Raw genomic sequence first — 21,272 nt, forward strand, 5'->3', positions numbered from 1 at the left:
ATTCACAGGCTATCCATTTTTATGTTTATTACCCCAGGCCACACTTTATCATGTCCTCAATTAAATCCTCCACAAGATATCTAATAAACATGCTTGGAACTTTCCTCTAGGTTTCTTACCATTATATGGGTGGCAACGTATTTATTATTCAGGCTGTCCATCTATTACCTCTCAGTCTCACTACATGACAAACCAGCTAACTTTTTGTCATTACTTACCTCACTGTAGTTGAAAAGGTATCATGGGTTTATCATTGGTAAAATGTTGGAGCCTAAATGACAACCATCACCACTAACATTTACAAAGTGCTTCAGAAATCACAAAATGCTTTACATAAACTATTTTCTTTGAGTCCCCCATGGGGTTTTAAGCTAATACTAATCAGAAAACTGAAGCTCAGAAAATTTAACTAATTTGCCCATTTATTACATAGCCAGTAAAAGAAGCAGGGTGTAAACATAAGTCTTCCTGGCTACTAGCCCAGAAATGCTAACCACATCACACTACTACCGGAAGTCTCTACATTTCCTTTGAAGCAGACTATAATTTGTTCCCTCCCACCCCAAGATTATGGTATACCATTATTTGTCAATATAATAGAGCATCACAAGAAGAACATTGATACTTAAAAGAAATAATTTAGGGCAAAGTTTGAGTCCATTGAAAGTATTACACAATTTAATGAATGTTCACTTTGGGCCCAGTTCACTACCCATCTGCTCCATCTGTCTAAAATATATACACTTATGGAGCATGTCAATGTGCTGTTCATCCAGCTGTAATTATAGTCTAGACAGCAGGCTCCTACATTCACTTGTTAAGCTAAACTCTTGTGAATATTTGTTAATCTCATTTAGGAGACTTGGCATTCATCCAGGGATTGATACAATCAGCACGTCATCCACAAATAAGAACATCTGCAAGACTTCACCATATGTAGGGAATTCTATGATTTGGATACTGTACTGGACATCCCCCATGACAGTGGAAAACATCTGGCAAATAGGCACATCCTGTTTTATCCCTTGACTGATATTCATACTCAGAGGATCAAAGTCAGTTATCTTTTTTGTTGCATCTATCAGGCAATCTTATATGATTCTGGCATATGCATAAAAAATGCATATTTGGAGGACAGCTTTAAAAGTTGTGTTTTGTCCTACTGAATTACATGTTTTTATAAAAATCAAGCAATAAACACAGTGATATACTTTATTTTCTACACCTTTTATTCAACTATGAGATTGTAAAGATATGGTCTGCTACATTACATAATTTGTGAAAACCTCCTGAGTAACTTTTAATTTTTTTTTTATTTTCCAGTATATAAGATAGACCAAAGAACAAAATTTATTTTACAGTGGATACAATTTTACTGTTAAAGTGCTAAGATTCTTACTCATATTTTCATCAACAAAGCTATATGCAATACATAAATGTACAGACATAAAAAGGTGCAAGCATGTATATCTACAGATATAGCTATAAATATAAATAAACATAGATATTTAGGGTAAAGTTTGGGTCCATTGAAAGTATTACAATTTCACAAATGCAATCCATTTATGCATTACATAGTTCTCTTACTTTTTTTTATTTTTAAGTAAGTCTAAGTAGTTACTGGTGTGTCCTCTCCATCACCTTTTTTTATTAGTAAATTTTGCTTATGATTTTTTTCTAATTTTTTTAATATCTTCTCTTTTTTCAGCTACCTTAATAATAAATCTTGCAGCACCATCAACATTGTATTACATCATCCACAGACTTCCTCTGGAACTGCTGTTTTGTGTCTGCTTTCTTTATTGACATTTCTACTTCCTCCTTTGTTATATCAGGGACTGTGGATTTAGAATACATATGTGATGACTACACTAGCTGTTGTTCAGTCATTTCAGTCATGTCCAACTTTGTGACCCAATTTAGGGTTTTCTCAGCAAAGATACTGGTTTGTTATTTCCTTCTCCAACTCATTTTACAGTTGAGGAAACTGAGGCAAATAGGATTAAGTGATTTGCCCAGGGTCACACAGCTAAGTAAGTGTCTAACTCACAAAGATGAGTCTTCCTGAACTCAGGCCCAGCACTCTATCCAATGTGCCACCTCACTGCCTTGACAATACTAGTATCAATACAGAAATAGGATGCTGAAGAAATGTTGACAAAAATTTTCCATTTTTTGTACCTGCTTATTATAATTCTTCCTTCCAGGTTCTTCTTTAAATGCTACTGGAATGACCTATATTAACTGAGTCTTACCCTAAATTTTTTAAAAATGTATCTTTCTACTACTTTTTTCCTGTTTTATAAGTTTATATTATTCATAATCTTTCATAAGATTTTGCAAATGATTTGTATTCTAAACTATTGTTGTCTGCAGCTTTCATGATCTCTTTCCCAAGTAGAAAGAAAAGTGTTTGCAAATGAATGTGATTCCTAGGCTAGTCTGGCCTCCATGTTTCAACTATTGCTTTACAATTATCCAGTCTTTTTTTTTTCCCATTTCCTACTTTTCACAGCAATACTTTATTTAAATAGGATTAGTTTGAACTGTTTTAAATGCACACCATAACTTCTTTTCACCATTAACCTTCTAACTCAGTGCTGATTTTGATCTTTGCTCCAAAACATCAATAATTTCACTATACAGACAGCAGCTTAAGAAATTCTTCTGGTACCAGTCACAAGTCACTGAAGAGCACTTGGTCCAAAGTCAGAAGAGTTAGGTTTACATCCCAGTTCTGATGCTTACAAGTCAACTTGTTTGACCATGAGCAAGTCATTTAGCCTTCAAGAACCTTAGTTTCCTCATTTATAAAATGAGAAAGTTGGACTAGATTGTCTCTGATGTCAATAACATCTTTAAATCTAGGATCCTATAAATCTGTCAAAATAAAGCAAATTTCATTTTGAATACGAGACTAGATTTTTCACAAAAGTATTTATTATGAATAACAGGCTTCTATCTACTGTCTAACAGTTTGGTCTCTTGCTTCTTAATCCTAAGCAATATTTTCTAATATTATTTTTACCATTTTCTCCTATACTCATTTTACACTGATACCAAGTATTAATGTGTATGTTAATTTAATTTGAAAGATCTTATCAAGTTTTTTGGATAATTTCTCTATTCTTCTACTGCAGCAAATGTTGCTGTGCAAACTGCTACTATCTTTAGGTTAGTTTTTTTCTCATGATCAGTTTAGGACATAATACCCAAATATTGCACAATATCAAATTTCTTATTGGAAACATAATATCGACTTGTAATTCCTTTATTTGTCTCTCCAAGGAGTGAGGCGACTTGTCCTTTCGTTTAGCTATAAAGTCCTTCTTTCTCCTGCATCCACTTATATTGAGGATGTTAGTGCTTTTCCTCCACAAATTCCTACTTTGTCCCAATCGGGTTATGAATAAATCCTCTATCTAAAAAAGACAGTCAGTGGAATATAAGTGCTAGCTATCATGCTTGAAAGGTTTTGAATATGGTGCACAGAAAAAACTGTGTCTGCTTTTCAAGTTGAGCCAAGGAAAGTATGGACAGTCTCACACCAGTGGGCTGGCCAGTAGTTGATGAGATTCTTTGGCTATGACAACTCATAAATTGAAGAAAATACAAGATGGTCTTTAGTCCAGTGTGGTCCCCTTCTACTTCTCCAGAGAGGGAAGTAGAGCAACTAAAAGGAAATCAGAGAAGCTAAAATCACCCAGTTCTTAAACGATCAATGCATGCTAACTTGTCTAAATGTGGGGGTTCAACATCCAACAAGTCTAGGGGAGAAAATATAAGGACAAAAACTGAATCTTTTCAATTGCTAGAAATAAAATTTTTTAAGAACTGATGTTAAGATGTTAGACAGCAAAGTAAAATACGAAACAACATATTAATAAGTTTCATATTTCCTTTGTTTTAAGTATCTCAACTTTCCTATACACTAGAAATAAATTATACAAAGAAGTGCACAGAAAGTATAGCCTTAATCACAGTGATAAGTGAATACAAGGAATAATTGTTATATCAACTAATATGTGTGATTTCTGACAAGTACACACTTGTTTTCTCTAGAGAATTATTATTTCTAATTAATTCCTTATTAGATTTGAAGCTCAACTTTAAAATGGCTTATGCCATAAGAAAATACTAGATTACTTGCCTGTTCCTGCTATTAAAAGAAGCAGGATTTCATTTTCTCAGGGAAGTATGTATTCTTTACATACAACATTTTTAAAAGGGTATATTTTTCCCGAAGAAACTTTTACAACTGTTCTAAAGTATTCAAATTAGCTTTTATTATTAACTTCCAAAAAGTTATTATTCATTCAATTTTTAAAAATGTTTACGTAGGATTACTTTGCTGTGACTTAAGTTATATATTATAAAATTTATTTTCTAAAAAATTGATATCAGGAGAGTATTAAAACAGCAACATGCTACTTATAAATTGCTTTAGCAGCTTTATTTTAAAAGTCTTAAGAAATTTTCCAAGATGCTCACTATAATTCTTCTTTTTTCAAAATTTCTTCTTTTTTTCAAATCCAAACACCTTAACTATTTGATGCATTATGAAGGAAGTAACAACTTATCTTTTTTTTGAAAAATTAATTGCATTTTTTTCTAAGAAAACCAAAGCATTTCTTGAAGTCAATGAGGGAAGCCTATTGTATAAATTTCATGAAGAACTATGAAATAGAAAAGTTTAACAGATCTAAAAGTATTTTGGGGTAAGTACTTTAGCACTGTCCTGATAAATCACCATGACTAGGTCAATCAGAGAAAAGGAATAATATGTGGAAGATGAAAATTAAATTTTCTTGCCTCAGAAATTGAGATCAAGTGATCTAGGTTCATTTAGAAATACAGAGATCAAAATCTGAGATAAAGGAGAGGTTGAATGACTCTATACATTCTTCTTTAAACATTTTGAAGACTGAAATTATCAGTGAATTTTTTTTTCAAAATGTAAGAGAAACAATGAGAGAAAATGTTTTTTTGGAATGGATCCTGATCAATAAAATAATAATTGGTTACTAAAGCAGAAATAATTGGAACCTTAAGAGGTACTATCCATGTCATATTGGAATTCATGATACAAACGAAAAGAGGGCATAGTCTGAAACAAACCCTAGAATTTGGGAGAGTTGTTGTCAAAGAATTCAAGGGAAAAAAAAGATCAACAGGATCTCATAGTGAAAAAGTTGCATCCAGAGGGTAATGGATGATTTAGATTATTAAATTATAAGCACAAAAGAACAAAAATTCCCAGATGAAGAAGAAAAGGAGGAAGATCTCTCCAAAGAGAGCAATGTGGACTAAATAGATACCTAGTCAGTCAAAAAAAAAACAAACAAACAAACACATTTATTAAATTCCATGTGCTAAAGGCACACTGTGCCAAGCACTGGGAAGACAAAGAAAAGCAAAAATTACTCCTGTCCTCAAAGAGTATGTGTTCTAACTGGATATAGAACATGTAAATTGCTAGGTATATATAAGAAATATAGGGAGTAGGTGACCATTTTAAGATCTAAAAAATGCACTTGCAGACTGAAGAGAGGATGGATTCAGACAAAAGAACAGCATTTTTGTATCAAAACTACTAAAGGTCTAAGAAACCTGATACTGCAAATTAATGAGAAAAGGAAAGAGAAGCTTTTTTAACCAAGGAATTACAAGTCGATATTATGTTTCCAATAAGAAATTTGATATTGTGCAATATTAGGAGTATCAAATTAGTCCTAAAACCTCTGGGGTTGACAGGGGAGGTAGATGGGTGATGAGAAGGCTGAACTACTTTTAAAAAATGTGTTTTTCCCTTTAAGGTGAATGGTGTTGGATCACAAAGAGAGAACAAAATTGGCCAACATGGAATTGAAATAAAATATATGTTACGAAGATGTAAAGATGGGGCATACCTGCCCTCAGTGAGTGATTTGAATGTCTTAGGCCTCAAACAAGCTACATATCAAAGTACTAAAAATGAGAGATAATATTTTTAAGCTGCTGTCAGTTATCTCTATAATAGAGAATGAGAGAAGATGCTGCAAGAATGACAATGGGAAAATGTTCCCATTGAAAAAAAAAAGCAGGTGGACTTTTCAGACTCTATTCCAGAAAGCCTGATGTCAATACTCAGCAAAATTTGAAAATGAATGTTCAAAGGATTTTTTTTTCAAATGGCACGATGATCACTAAAAGCTAATGATGCCTTACAGAGAACATGATGCTAAACTAACCCTGTTTTCTTTTTTGAAAGGTTTACTCGATTAGTACATTAGAGGCACTATGTTTGGATGTTAATGAAGCATTTAGCAATGTCCTTCATGTGATACTTATGGATGAGATAGAGATACGCGGACAAGAAGTTAGCACAGATACGTGGAATTAACGACAACTGAATGACAGGATCCAGAGTTGCTATCAAAGAGGAGGTTGACTTTAGTATAATAGAGTATGACAAAACACCTGTCCTTGTGGTCCTATGCCACTCAATTTTTAACTGCTATTTGAATTAGGACATAAACAGAATCTTACTTATAGATGATATAAAGCTGAGAGGTATAGCTAACATGCTGGGTAATGGAGTCAGTATTCAAAAAGACCCCAAAAAACTATAAGAAACCAATGAAAAACAGATAGAATTTCCTAGTCTGATTGATTTGTTGGGTATATAGTAGAAGGAATTCTTGTTCACGTAAAGGTCAGATTCAGGTTCTCTTCCAGTTCTGAGATTCTGTGATCCTTTAGATAGTTATAGAAAAGCGTCCAAATCTCTGCACAAAATTTTAATCCAGTTAAATGTTTCAGTTATGCAAAAGTATATTATGTGCATCAGGAATTTCTGTAACAAATCTTCTTCTTGACATTATCAAATACAGTGCTTATTTCATATGTTGATATTATCACCATCTCTATTTACTATTGCTTAGTGAATGTAGCTTGCAGAATCATGGGAGCTAGAAGAGTAATCCTTTTAAACCTTTAATTATCTCTGCTACCTCCAGGATCCAGATATGGAGAAAAGATTTAAAGCAGGAGTAGAGAGCTGCTTATGTGGTACTTTACATCAATTTAAGAAATAATGTTAAGGGATGGGAAGAGGGGAGGAATTGAGAGATGGAATTATCCATTCTTTGGATCATCTATTTGACAATTCTCATGTCAAAGTATGGCTAACCCAGACTTGACTATAGCTTCAGAAACATAAGTAATAACTCAGGATAAGTAGATGCTCTCATCAACACTTAAAATTCAGATTGCAAATAATTTAAATTGGCATAATTTGTTCTTTACATATTACCTCTATAAGAAAACAGTCTTTAGACACTAAGGAGATTAAGATTGTTAGAGATACTCAAACAGTTTGGAAAATGTTATAGTTTACCCTTACCAAAACTAGCAAAGGACTCTATTCTAGACACAATAGCTTTTGTTCATAAATATTAAAATTCTAGCTTTTGTTGAGCATCAAATGGGAATAAGGTTAGATTCTGGGGGCACCTCCAGTGCAGATGACCTCCAGAGACACCTAGAGTACACAATGAATGTGTTTGATAGCCTGAGCCCTTTTTAAAGCTTTGTTTTCAAATTATTTTCATCACCATAATTTATAACACCTTATCACCTCTGAGCTCCATTTTTAGCTCCTAATTCACAACCTTCAAACCCATGGAATGTCATATCAACTCAAAAACTTTCATTCAATTGTAATTATGATAAGAAAACTGTAACCTGAGGTGAAATTTTCAAAAGGCTGTCTCTAATAGATCCAGATGAGAAAATGGCCCTGTTAAAAATTACAAAAATGATTCAATTTCAATATTTAGCCTGAAGGGATCTTGAGAGGTCATCTGGGCCATTCCTCTGCCTTCGATAAATCTACCCTCTTCTTTCCCTTTTTCTGGGGTACCAAAATGGCCAGTTTGGCACAACAATTTTCAAGAAAATTGGCCTCAAAAGAAAGCAGGAGTTAAGTACAACAAAAGCAAAATTAAAAGCAAAACAAACAGATTTACATTTCTTAATTCAAGAAGGCATCATTCAAGTAGAACAAAGTCTGCTGAGCCTAAGATCCACCTTGCCACTAGCAGATTTTTATAAGGATAGAAAAATCCCTTGGATCAAGAATTCTTAAGTTTAGAAGTAGAAATTGGAGAAAAATAGAAAGCAGATGACAAGTAAAAAATGAAGAAATTTCATAAACACTCTGAGACATGCCCAGATTTTTATACTTTCTAAAGCAGATTTGAGCCTATACATATCATAAAATTTCACTGCTTTATGTCAGGGAAGAAATAAAAATTTAAAGGTATTAGGTATGTGGTGACATCATCACTAAGAATATAAGGAAGATAGTGCCTCAGTTTATTGTTTCCATTAAAAGGAATATTGGATCTACTTAAAGACACTTAGGGAATACTCCTAATGGATCTATTCCATTAAAGATAAAGAACAAAAAGTACCATAAACCTAAAAAAAAGTAAGTATAAAATAATTTTAATTCAGCATTAATCCAGAGAAAGAATGGAGTTATGAATTCTAGGACCATAGGTTCAGAGCTGAAGGGAATTTAAAGGTCAGTCATCTAATTCAACTCACCCATTTGACAGATAAGGAAACTAAGGCACTTACAGGTTTGTTTGTTTTTTTTAAGTTCCCCAAGATCACACAGTTTTTTTTTTGTTTTGTTTCTGTTGTTCAGTTGTTCAATCATGTCCAACTTTTCATGACCCTGTATGGGGTTTTCTTGGCAAAGATACTGGAGTGGTTTGCCATTTCCTCTCCTGGGGATTAAGGAAGAGGTTAAGTGACTTGCCTAGGGTCATATAGCTAATAAGTGTCTGAAGTCTCACCTGAACTCAGGTCTTCCTAACTCCATATCCAGTGTTATATCTATTGAGCCATACAGCTGCCTCTAACACAGACAGTTAAGTAACAAAGCTGGGATTTAGACTGGGATTATCTTCTGACTCCAAATTCAAAGCTCCTTCCTTAAGGCAGTGTAATCACTGCCTTTTCAAGAAATGTCTATTTTGGGGGCTTAGTCTGAAATCATTGTTATCCAAATACAAAGGAATAGTTCAGATGCCCTCTTATGATCACTTCAGACTAAAGGATTCTGTAGAAAATTAAAATTTTGGTGGTCAAAATCCACCCGTCAATAGCAAGTACAAAAACATAAGAAAATATGACCAAATGGTCTTTTTTACGAATGATATTGTTATAACACTGACAAAGCAAATACAAAGTCAGGAAAGATAAATCCTGCAAATGCATAATATGTGGTTTTGGAAGCATACCATGTGTCACCATTAAAGTGCTTTCTACATGGATCTTACAGAGACATTACTGTTGACTAGTGATACATTTTTCAAAGGGAAACAGGGATTTTAAAAGGGTGACGGTGCTAAAGAGAGAAAGGCTTACCATCTGCAACAGGAGAACTACACAAAACCCAAGGGTACTTTCCTAGCCAATCAACCACCTAATATCTCTGCCAAAGAGACAGATGCTGAAATTGGAAGGGTCTCATCCAGGGCTCAACATTGGGGCTTTATAATTGCTATCCAAAAAGCAGCAGTCTCTACCTTGGAACGAGGAGATCTCAGGAAGAATCAACACTTTCTCTAAGGATATTTTTCCCCCTTCATTACCAGGAGTAGCTCACTAAAATTCTATAAATGAAAATTAACACTAGTAATTCTGCATGATTTTCAGTAATGTGAAAATGCAGAGAGAAAACAAACAAATGACCCTAGGGATTTCTAAGAGAGGAGGTAAAGCAACCACTGAAAATGCCTAGCAAAACTACCTAGGATGGTGGAGGTGGGGGAAGAAGGTATAAATAAATTAAAGTTTTGTTTGTTTTTTATATTTGTTTTGTTTTTATTAAGAATAGTTTTCAGTGACAGAGAGGGTTAACACAAAATTAATCTGTAAGTTAACCCCCTCCATCTGACTTCAAACCATGTTGGGGGAAGGGGAAAGTCTTATTTGGGGAAAATCAGATTTCTAGTGAAAAAATAGGAATGTATAAAATGTAAAAGGAGACTTTATGATATTCAAAACCTCCATGTATACAATTTATGAAAAAAACACAAAAATATCACAATCATTAAAATGTACTGAGCAACCCTAACACATTATTCACTATTTAAAAGGATTTAATTACTTTTTGGATTTCATTTTTAACACAGAAGATATTCATCCCTTTGGGATTTCAAAGTGTGATTTCAGGCTTGTTGAAGGAGGAGTGGATTTGCTGAGTGTGGCTACTGAAAAGGGTCTCTCTTTTCATGTGGTCCAGCTGAACTTTATGGTGGCAGGGGTGTAAAAGTATCTGCATTTTGGATGATAAGTGGTGTTGTAGTGAAAGGAAGGCTACCCTTCTGTCTGGAAGACCTAGGCTTAAGCTCTACCTCTGACACATGCTAGTTTATGGTCACCGTAAGCTAAATAAACTGTCAGTGTCCCAAGCAATTCTCCAAAATTATAAATTGCAGATGAGTTGCTGACCTGCATTGAAAGGAAATTTCCATACCAGAAGTTCCCCACATTAAAAAAAATCATAAGCCCAATCAAATAAAAAAATAAATGAATAACTAAAATGGATAAACAACAAAAAGAAGTATAAAGTTTAGCTTTCTTTAAGTAGAGCTTACCCTGGACAAATCAATTAACCTCTCAGTGCTTAAGGCAACTCTCTAAAATTCTAAGGTACAGAGAAAGTGGTGACCTATTTTGACGGGAAATTCTTCAGCAGGTTCTCCCTATGAAATTACAGGCCTGGCTACCTATACCAATTTCTAAGAAGAACTTTAAACTGCAAAATTAAATGCAATTAAAAAGAGTTAAATTTTTGAATACAGAAGATATTTCACAATCTTCATTTTCAGTTTGACAATAATCACCCCAAGAATATTCATTGCCCACTCTCTTTTTTCTCCTTATGGAGAATATTCTCCTTGGTTTGTGAGTTTTCCTTTAACAAAAATAATTCCTTCAATTGGATTCTCACCCAAGAGAGCCAATGATCATCGTGGGAAGATCATATTGTAAAATTGTCTTAGGATATTATTCAAGCCCTGATAAAAACTGAAGCAAATCAAGATCCTTCAAGATAATCAGGAGGAAGAGAGGTTTTCTAATGTATTTCTTTCAAAAAGACAACAGAAGAAGCATAAAATGAACTTCTCTAAACCTGTTACAGTAAAAAAGCAATGATAAGAGGAAAAAAATCCATAATAATTTCTTATCACTGCTCCAGAAATAGCATCTCTGTGTCCGTCTCTCTGCATCTCTCTTTTTCTCTCTCTCGGGGCAAAATCACTCTCCTAAAAGACACTATAATTGAATTTTTTTATTGCTCTGAGTCACCAGAAGGAATAATTAATAAAGGCCCAAAATCCATGAGCTCTTCATGCCAAGAGAGCCTTGTCATCCATTTTGTTTTTATTTTATTTTATTCTAAGGCAAATTGCTTAAGGGGATCATGAATTTTTATCTGTTAAGGAAAAGGTAATAAAGGTTTTCACTTCCTCATACCCCATTGCTTTCCACTTCTATTTATAATCAAGAAACACCAAATACTCCCAATTTAAGTTACAATACCCTTTTGCAAAACACATTAGGAGTTAACTGATCTTACAAATAGTAATAGATCTGCTGCCAAAGCACAAGTATGTCAATGGTACAATGCATTCAAGAGGCAATACAGTAATAAGAGAAATAATAATGCAGTTGGCTTAAGTAAGACCTGAGTTCCAATGCTTTCTCTGCCACTTAACTGTGTGATCTTGGACAAGTCACTTAATGTCTCTGAGTTTCACTTTCCTTAAATATACAATGAGAATAATAATATGTATACTATCTTATAGTTCTTGTCTGATCCAAGTGAAAATAATAATGATATTTTCACTCCCTTATAGTTACCATATAACTCAAGTAATAATAATGATATACTACCTTATAATTGTCATATAATTCAATATTAATTTATATAATAGCTAACATTGACATATCACTTTAAGGTTTATGAAACACTTTACATACATCACATTTGATTATTACATCTACTCTGTGAGGTAACTATTACTCTCTAATATTACAATAATGTTACTTCAAAATTTTCCAAATCTCAATGTAAGGATAAAGGTAAACCATTATAAAATGAGCTAAATGAACACCTTGGATCTTCTTAGTCATATAATAGAAACTCCTCCTTTTACACAGTAAAAATATTTTGAGCTTGCTCTCAAATCCCAGAATTTAATAAGCAAGGTACTGTACAATGAATGACTACTAAAGAAAATATAAATTCCTTAGGCTCTCTTTCACGGCTTTCTGCCATGTTTCTCCAACCTACTAGTTCAACCTTATTTCAAGATTTACTCCGTTGCCTCCACTAAACTACAGTTCCCCAGTTTCTATTTGATGTACACATTTTTCACCTGGCCTGGAGTGGACTCCTCTGCCTATAAAAATGCTTCTTTTCCTTAATGCCTGTCTCTAGTACCAAAGCCTCCATGATGCCTTTCCTTATAGTCCCAGGTCAAACTATTTCTCTCCCCTTTTTAATCTCTCAGACCATGATTTGAACCTTGTTTGCATACTTGTTTGCATGTTCTCACTATCACTGCAGTTATATGTACATAGCTCATTTCTCCTATCACATTATAATTTACTTTAAGACAGAAAATGTCCTTTCACCTCTGTAGTCCAAGCACCTAGCCCAGTCTACTGCATAGAGGAGGTACTTACTAGGTATTTCCTGAATAGAGCAGAATAATTTCTAAGAGTCAGAGAGCAGACTGAGATAGCATCTATTAATTTCATTTTCAGATTTTCTATATGTTACATATTGTATAGGGAAATTAACATTATTATTAGAGATAGATAATTTGGGTAAGATTTTTTTAAATAATCCTTTTAGAGACTAGGCAGGCACATCTCCCACTGTTTCCTTTTCTATTGACTTTTCCATTCCTTCTCAATGCTCTAATGCTTCCTAGTAGGCCAATTATTGTCACCCTCAATGTGAGACAATGTCCCTTGAGAGGAAAGCAATATTCTCTCTTCCCCCAGGGCTCCATTTTGTAGAATTTCTACTACTTCATTATGTTATTATACCCTCATAACATTATATACCAGACGAGGATAAAACCCAGGTAGACCTAAGCAAATTCCAGATCCATTTTGAGGGTAGCTTTGGTACTGCCTCTAAGGTCCCTTCCAGCTCTAGATATGTGACTACATGAGCTTATGACCTCTTGAGGCAGTTTATTCCACTTTTTGAAAGCTTTAGTTGTTACCTTTTTTTCCCCTTACATTAAGCTAAATTTGTTTCTCTGTAACTTTTATTTACTTTTCTAGTTCTGTTCTCTGGGGCTAAGCAGAACAACTCTAATCATCTGTCCCTTTGAAAACACTTGCAGACAGGTATTGCGCACTCCCCCTTCCCCCACAGGATAGTAAGCAAGTATTAAATGCTTACAATGTGCCAGGCAAGTGCTAAGCATTTGATCCTCACAATGACAATCTGTGAAGCAGGTGCTATTATTATCCTTGTTTTACAATTTACTCATGTGTCTGGATATTTTCCTTCTGTCTCTTCACCTAGACAAGCATATATAGCTTTTGCTTTTCTTATGCTGAGGGAAGAACAGAACTGATCATTTAACGAGATGACTGAAATATCAATGGAGCCTATGGCATAGAGTGAGCTTTTAAGGTGGTTGGTTTTTTTTTTTATTATTCAAGTCCAATCTTATTCTTAGATGTTCAATAATTGATACAGATATTTTTAAAGTACAACAAACCCTCCTTCAATTAGACTAGAACTATATCTCACAATGTCAAGTGGAAAGTTACACAATGTGTTTTGCCTATGGAAATAGCCAATTCAAAATAATTCAAAACAAAAGCATATTTCATGTTAATAAACACTGAAAGAACAAACAAGTACTATGATATACATATAGACTGAATTCTACAATCCATTAAAATGCTTACCACAGGTGAACAAATTAGGTAATCTTTACAGCTAAACATAGAATACTTTTTAAAAAGTTTACATTTTTTTAAACTATTTCTTGCTAATTTTCTTAGCTGGCTGAGCAAAGTCTCATATTAGTGGAGAATTACCAGGTGTCTACTTTGAATTGCATATATTTAGTCCAACAAATATTCTAAATATCTGTCTTCCTATACCAGTTTAAAAAAATCACTATTTCAAAAACTAAATTCATTTTTGTGCCCTATTTCTCTTCAGCGTATAATCCTTAGTATTTTTACAAGTGATTTGGAAACAATGCATTACCCTGATAAATATTTTGCCGATTTGCCTTTGGCATCTCTAAAGGCACATATTGAATTTTGATAGGCAGTTAGTGAAGCAATGTAAAGAAAGCAAAAATGACCAACTAATGAGATGCTTGTGATGCTGACTTGGAATAAACTCCATAAGAAATTTGTATTAAAATTGCATCTTGTTCTAGTTGCCCTGACTATCCTCCCCACCATTCTAGTCAGTATATAATAAGTAAAGTTGTGAGTATCCAGTATAAAGCAGCAATAGTAGGAAGTAAGATTGCAAGGGGGAACCTAGAAATCATGTACAAATCATCACAAAGATTAAAAAACATAATTTACAAATTGTATTATATTTACCAAAAAATCACATCCTAGTAACATATACTGAATGTGGCAAAGTCATCTAGGATTTGTTGTCAGGGCCTTTTGGTCCTATGATAGGTAAATCTAGGACAAATTTCACATATCAGCAGTAAGACCAGCAGATCACCAAAAGGTGTTGATAATTTTGTGATGATGTGGACATGCTAACTTTAAAGTATTACTGACAACTCTGAAATGATTTGGATCCTTTAATGAACTAACCCCAGATGGCACATAGATAAAGAGTTGGTCTGTTCCCCTCAAAAAACCCTATAAAAATGAGACCTCCAACTCCTACACCCCAGGCACTCATATCTCCTAAGGGTCCATGTTCCCAACTCCAATCTTCAGTTAAGTAAGTGACTCACTGCCACTCTGTCCTCTTCCTCTCACTGCCTGCCTTCCTTCGCCACCCCATCCTCTGTCCCCACATCATCCACCTCTGTACCCCTTTCACTACTTATCTCTGTGTGGTTTGCCCCAATACCTTCTGTTCCTTATTAAAGTGTGATTATTGTTTTGCTCCCCATTATCATTGTGAGCTTTCCTGGCAAGTACCCAAAGAACCAGGCATGCCTGCTCTATTTCATAAATTAATTATCAACTCAAATTTAATGCTAGGTATTATGAAAGTTCCAACTATACATTTTGTGTAAAGAGAATCTGAGATACCTAGGCTTTTTGTTCCTCGGTCTTTGAGTACGTGTGCCAAAACACAGTCCTGTCTCTAGACTGTTTTTATATTTCCAAAGAGCCAATCGAGGTCTGTTTCCTTTTTTCTTTTTCCTTCTAAAAGCCAATCCAAATTTTAGTGGCACAGAAAATTACCCATAGCCCACAGAGAAGGGAAGTGAGAAATACGGAGAGCAGATGATCTCACAAATGCTCATTCTAATTAGGAAACAATATAGTTTTCACAGAATCCAAATTGTCCTGGGAACCTATAACAATAAAAAAACAGATGTGTGTGAGCATGAAATTCAATCCAGACGCAAAAAAAAAATTATTTCACTGGTTCCCCAGTTAATGCTTTCAAAATTCCACTTATTATAATGGAAGAAATACTTAGATTAAACCATGGATATATTCCTTCTTAAAGAACTATGGATATAGGGGCAGCTAGGTGGTGCAGTGGATAGAGCACTGGCCCTGGAGTCAGGAGGACCTGAGTTCAAATCCAGCCTCAGACACGTAACACTTACTATCTGTTTGACCCTGGGCAAGTCACTTAACCCCATTGCCTAGCCCCCTCTCCCCCAATAAAAGAACTATGGATATGTCTTAAATAGATTATTTCATCTATTCCCAAGATGATGATCAGGAACAAGGCCAAAAGTTGTCATATTTGTTGTCATATCCTCTGGCTTACATATGCCAAACAGATAATTAAAGTAGTTACATAGATAATTAACTGAATATCAAAGTATTTCAGGCATTTTGCTTTAATTTCTTTGAAGTTACTCAGATAGCTCCATCAATTCTCTTCTTTAAAATATAAACTGTTTTACATGACTATTTTTTACAAAGGAAAAAAAAGAGTGGTGATTTTTAATTAATTCCACTTATTGTGGTAATTCACCTCGTAAGTTACAGTTGTCACATTGTGTTCAAAATACACTTATGCCAAGAAGTATATCTGGGCATCTTCCAACATACTCATCACTATCAATGATATATTCTTTAGTTCTACAAAAGAAAGATGAAAGATAGATGCTGAATTGCTTTCAACACATTTTCTAGTTTCCCATTTTTCCCCCAAATAGAGTTGCCTCACTAAATCACACTTCACAAGGGAAGCAGGAATAGTCTCCTGTAGGGCCTGAATTAACAATCTAGCACAGTAAGTAAATAATATTTTTTGTGTGTGTTATGATAAGAAGCAAACTTGAAGATATTAAGATAAAGCTCCTTCCTTTAAGAATATTCACAATGCTCATTCTGACAGTAACAAAAAAATAAAGTTTAATAATTCTGTCATTCACTATTTGTCAAGAGTTTTGAGGTTAATGGTCTCAAAATCCAACGGTAAAAGTAAAAAGAAGGGGCCTATGTTGTTGCTCATTTGCAATTTGAAGTAAATTTAAGAAAAGGAACTAAATATCATCAAATGATCTTTAGAATGTTAAAACTACAAGTAAATTTGAAAGTTGCATGTGAATATGAATATCATAATAAGAGTTCACCTTGCAAGCAAACTGAGGTCCAAGGAAGTGACATGTCCAAAGTTAAACATCTCAATAGTAGCAGGGTTTAGGTAATAATTTGTGCCATGCATGTTAAGTACCAATATACAGTTGTTGCAAAGGTTTTATAGAATCAAAGGACCAGAAGGGAACTCAAAATATGAAGTGGTCTCAATCCAAGAAATATGAAATCTAAGGCAACCCAAGAAGATCAATGCTTATCTAAGTTTAACATCTATTCTCGGCATACAATAAAGGCACTGTTTGAGCAAGATGGCATCATGTTAACAAATGAGAGAAATGAGTAGGAACTATTTAACTCCCATTTTGTTTGTCTCTTCTTTTATTAGGGATGCTTGTCAAACTAGAAAGAGTAAAACAATGAAAACTGAAGCTTAAAATGGAGCAGCTAACTGATTACTAAACAAGTTGTAAACTTTAGTTGACTCCAAGTCTCTAGTCCAGAGGAATGTGTCTCACACTATAGGAAGGATGCTTAAAAGCATGCAGATAAACAAATGGCCCAATTTTCAAAAGTAAACTACTTGATATTGATTTGTGATGAAATTCTAGAAGAAATAATTAAACAGATTTCTGTGAACACTTGCAAAATAAATCAACCATCATAGGAGCCAGCATGGGTTCATTAAGAACAAGTTTCAAACCAAAATAATATTATTTTCTTTTTAGACAGAGCTACTAGGAATAGTAAGGCAGGGGCCACGAATAGAATGTTATCATTTCATCAAGGTATTTGACAGCATTTGTCAGGATATCTTTTGGGACTTATGTGAGACATGACTGTTGAAAATTTATAGAAGTACAGTAGCAAAAGAAAGAAAATACTTTCACTGCATTTTACATTGGTCAGACCACATCATTCTATTTTTGACACCCTGTTAATGATTGGCAACATTAACTCTGTGAGCCTAGATCTGGCAAATCTTCAAGCTAGAATCCACAAAGTGAAAATTAAGTATATAATTATGATGATTAACCATAGGAGGGAAAGCCTAAAGAAGACCAAAGATCACCTAATACAATTCCTTCTCAAACTTGAAGTCTAGAAAGGGGAATTAACCTACCCAGGGTCACAAAGGCAGGAAATTATATATCTGGAATTTAAGCCCATTTTCCTTGAGTCTGGATCCCAGATCCAGTGCTCTTTCTATTATATCATGCTTCCTCTCACTTCTGAGAAGGTCCTCAGAAAAAAAAAAAAGAAAAAATATACACATAGTATATGTGTGTGTGTATGCGTGTATATGTATATGTGTGTGCATGTGTATGTATGTGTGTGTGTGAGATTTTAAATAAAACATAATAGGACAAACTAGGAAAAAAGGACAATGAAAGAAGAGTTCACCTTTGCCAGAAATTTACTTCTTTGACATTTGTCTCCATTATTTTCTTGTGTTTTCTTTGCATGTTCTTGTATTTTTTAATTAAAATCATGTGTGAATCTTGGAAAAAAAAGATTAACTTCTTGTCTTCATTGTAGTCAATGAAGTTTTTATTCATAGGATTATGTGGTGTGCTATATGTAGGCATTATCTAAAAATACTGTCAGCTGATTACAAGCTAATTAGATATTTCCAACGAGACTTCACTATTTATGGCTAATGATTACCAATCAGCTATAATTATCAAATGCCTACCACATAAAGGCCACTATATTAGGCACTAATAGACAATACTACTCAAAACACAGAAAATATGATACCTGCCTTCTGAGAGCCTAGAATCTAACTGGAAAGATATAATGTATTTACATGTAATGAATACTTCTACATATATGTGATTAGATATATGTTTACATGGGCAGCTAGATGGCACAGTGGATAGAGCACTGGGCTCAGAATCGTGAAGACTCATGTTCCTGAATTCAAATATGGCCTCAGACATTTATTAGCCATGTGACCCTAAGCAAGTCATTTAACCTTGTTTGCCTCAGTTTCCCCATCTGTAAAATGAGCTGGAGAAGCAAATGGCAAATCACTCCAGTATCTTTGCCAAGAAAACCCCAAGTAGGGTCAGGTAGAGTTGGACACAACCGAAATGACCAACAACAACATGAGTATACATATATACATACACATACATATGTAAAAACATTCAAAAGACATATTATACACACACACGTGTGTGTATGTGTGTATAAAATAAAAGTTGAAAATATAATAAAAAAGAGTAGAGTCATAGACCATTAGAACTTGAAGGTACCTTAGGGATCATATAATTTGACCCTTTCATTTTTATATTAGGAAACTGAATTTAAAAGAGGGGAAATAACTTGGCCAAGGTCACAAAAACAATAACGGTCAAAGAAGGGATTCAAGCACAGGACTTATGATTCTAAATCTTGAACTCTTTGAACTACACATAAACTGTATATAAATACTATTTAGACTCAGACTAGAGGATCTGAGTAGGGGGCTGAATTGTCTAGAGATTTACTGAAGTGACTACATTTGAGGCTTTGTTGGAAGCAAGGACCATGGAAGACTAAAGAAGAGGTAAAGGACATTCTAAGTCAATAAATCAAATAAGAGTATTCCTAACTCATTATAAATGTTATTATAAAATAACTAGAATACCAGTAAGTTCTTCTGGCAGTCTAGGTTGTTGCAACTGCTAGTTATGTGTAACTCAGTTTAAGTATTCATTCCTCTGATACTAGCATTATCAGAAGCTGTGTTTAGAGCTAGAAGGACCTTGGAGGCCATATAGTTCAATAACCTCATTTTACAACTGAAAAACAAAGAGAGGTTAAGTAAGTTGGCCAAGAACATAAAGGTAGTAAAACAGATAAGATGTGCACCCAGATATTCTGACTTTAGGTTCAATGAGCTTTCCAGGGTACCATGCCCTTGCCTAACCTACTCCTGAACTAAATCTGCTCTGGTTCCACCTCCAATAGCATCTGTTACAAGGGCAAAGGAAAAGAAGAAATACACCAAGGCTGAGAACATTAAAACCATCAACATAAACAATATAATTGGTGAAAACTAATTTTTTTTTCTCAATTAAAAGGAGGTAGATTTCTATTGCAGTCTTTAAAGTAATGAAATAGTCTCCCACCTCTATTTTGGCTATATGCATTTAATTGAAGTTGACAGTAACCTATAATATCCTATGAGTAATGTAATTTCTTAACAACTTGTCACTCTTACATGAATGTTTCTACCTTCTCAAAGAACTTTATATTTGCCATAAAAACAAATTAAAGACAACTTAAACTAATGGTTTCCGAGCATAGATTTAAAGTAAAGTTAAAAAGACTTCATGACAGTATGTTGAATGTTCTTTCAATCAAACAAGTTTTTGACTATTGGTTATTAATCATACCTTTCTTATTTATACTGTTACAGTGATCTTAATTAAATGAATTTGTGAATTAATATCAGCTGACGTAGTGTTGAATTGGTGAACAGATATTAAAATGGCTATGCCACTTAAAAGCACTTTCAAATTAGTCTTTAATAAAGAAAGTAGGAAATTCTGGGAAGATGGCAAAGTGAGAAGTAACCTAGGAAGCAACTCTCCCCTCACCACCCCAAACAAAAAAAATCCTAAATACACCTATAATGGCAGAAGAGGGAAACTGAAAGAACCATCCCCTACACATACATACATACACACATACTAATCTTACCAAAAAAATAAAGACTAACTAGCCAGTCTATTGTTACTTCTGCTCTTCCTCACACCACCACTCCCTTAACACACCCATACCTGTCCCATAGATGCTTTAGCCCATGATGGCTCTTTGCTCATGGCAGATACAGTTTGAGTCACTCACATTTGGAGTTAACCTCTCATCAATGTTCCAAGTAGGACCACATTCCCTAACTAGGTGGAGACCCATGAATCAGATTAAGCCCTCATGTTCAAGAGTAAGCAAACAGAATATATGTAGAGGAATATGGAGTTGTAGAGGAGTAGAACAAATTAAAGAGGCAGTAGAGGCTAGTGGCACTAGTACAACTACTTAATACTATACTTGTGGATATACTGTAGAAGAAGCCATGAGAGAAAAGTGAAGAGATTCAATTGCAAAGGTTCTCTAATTCCCTTACCAGAAGCCTTCTAGGTTCAGCAAGAGAACTAAAGAAAGTCAGTCAGAGAAAAGCTAGAAGAATCCAGAAGAGTAAGAGTGGAAAATGTGTAGAACAGGACGAGCTACAGTGGCCTCAGTCTTCCTAGAGCAACAGCATAATGGGTTACCATTACTCTTTGAAGGCCACATATCGTGTCCAACATTGGTAATCTGAGAAAATAGAAAAGGTATCAAGAGCCTGGGAGTGGGGCACAAAAGCACTAAACCCATAGAAGGAAATGGACAGATGATAAGATAACTATTTACAATAATAAAACCCTTGAAAAACCTGCAGGATGTGTAATAAAGACAGCTAAATTATA

The 21,272-nt window shown here is 34.3% G+C and overlaps 1 protein-coding gene across 1 annotated transcript in view; it reads right to left on the reverse strand.

The window, feature by feature from the left end:
- Window positions 1-21,272, reverse strand: part of LOC114045933 (G protein-activated inward rectifier potassium channel 1) — a 197,891-nt gene that overhangs the window by 150,772 nt on the left and 25,847 nt on the right. The gene's annotated exons all lie outside the window — the stretch shown is intronic.

Source organism: Vombatus ursinus, unplaced genomic scaffold, assembly GCF_900497805.2.
Source record: "Vombatus ursinus unplaced genomic scaffold, bare-nosed wombat genome assembly UNPS02014779.1, whole genome shotgun sequence".
In the NCBI taxonomy this organism is placed as follows: domain Eukaryota; kingdom Metazoa; phylum Chordata; class Mammalia; order Diprotodontia; family Vombatidae; genus Vombatus; species Vombatus ursinus.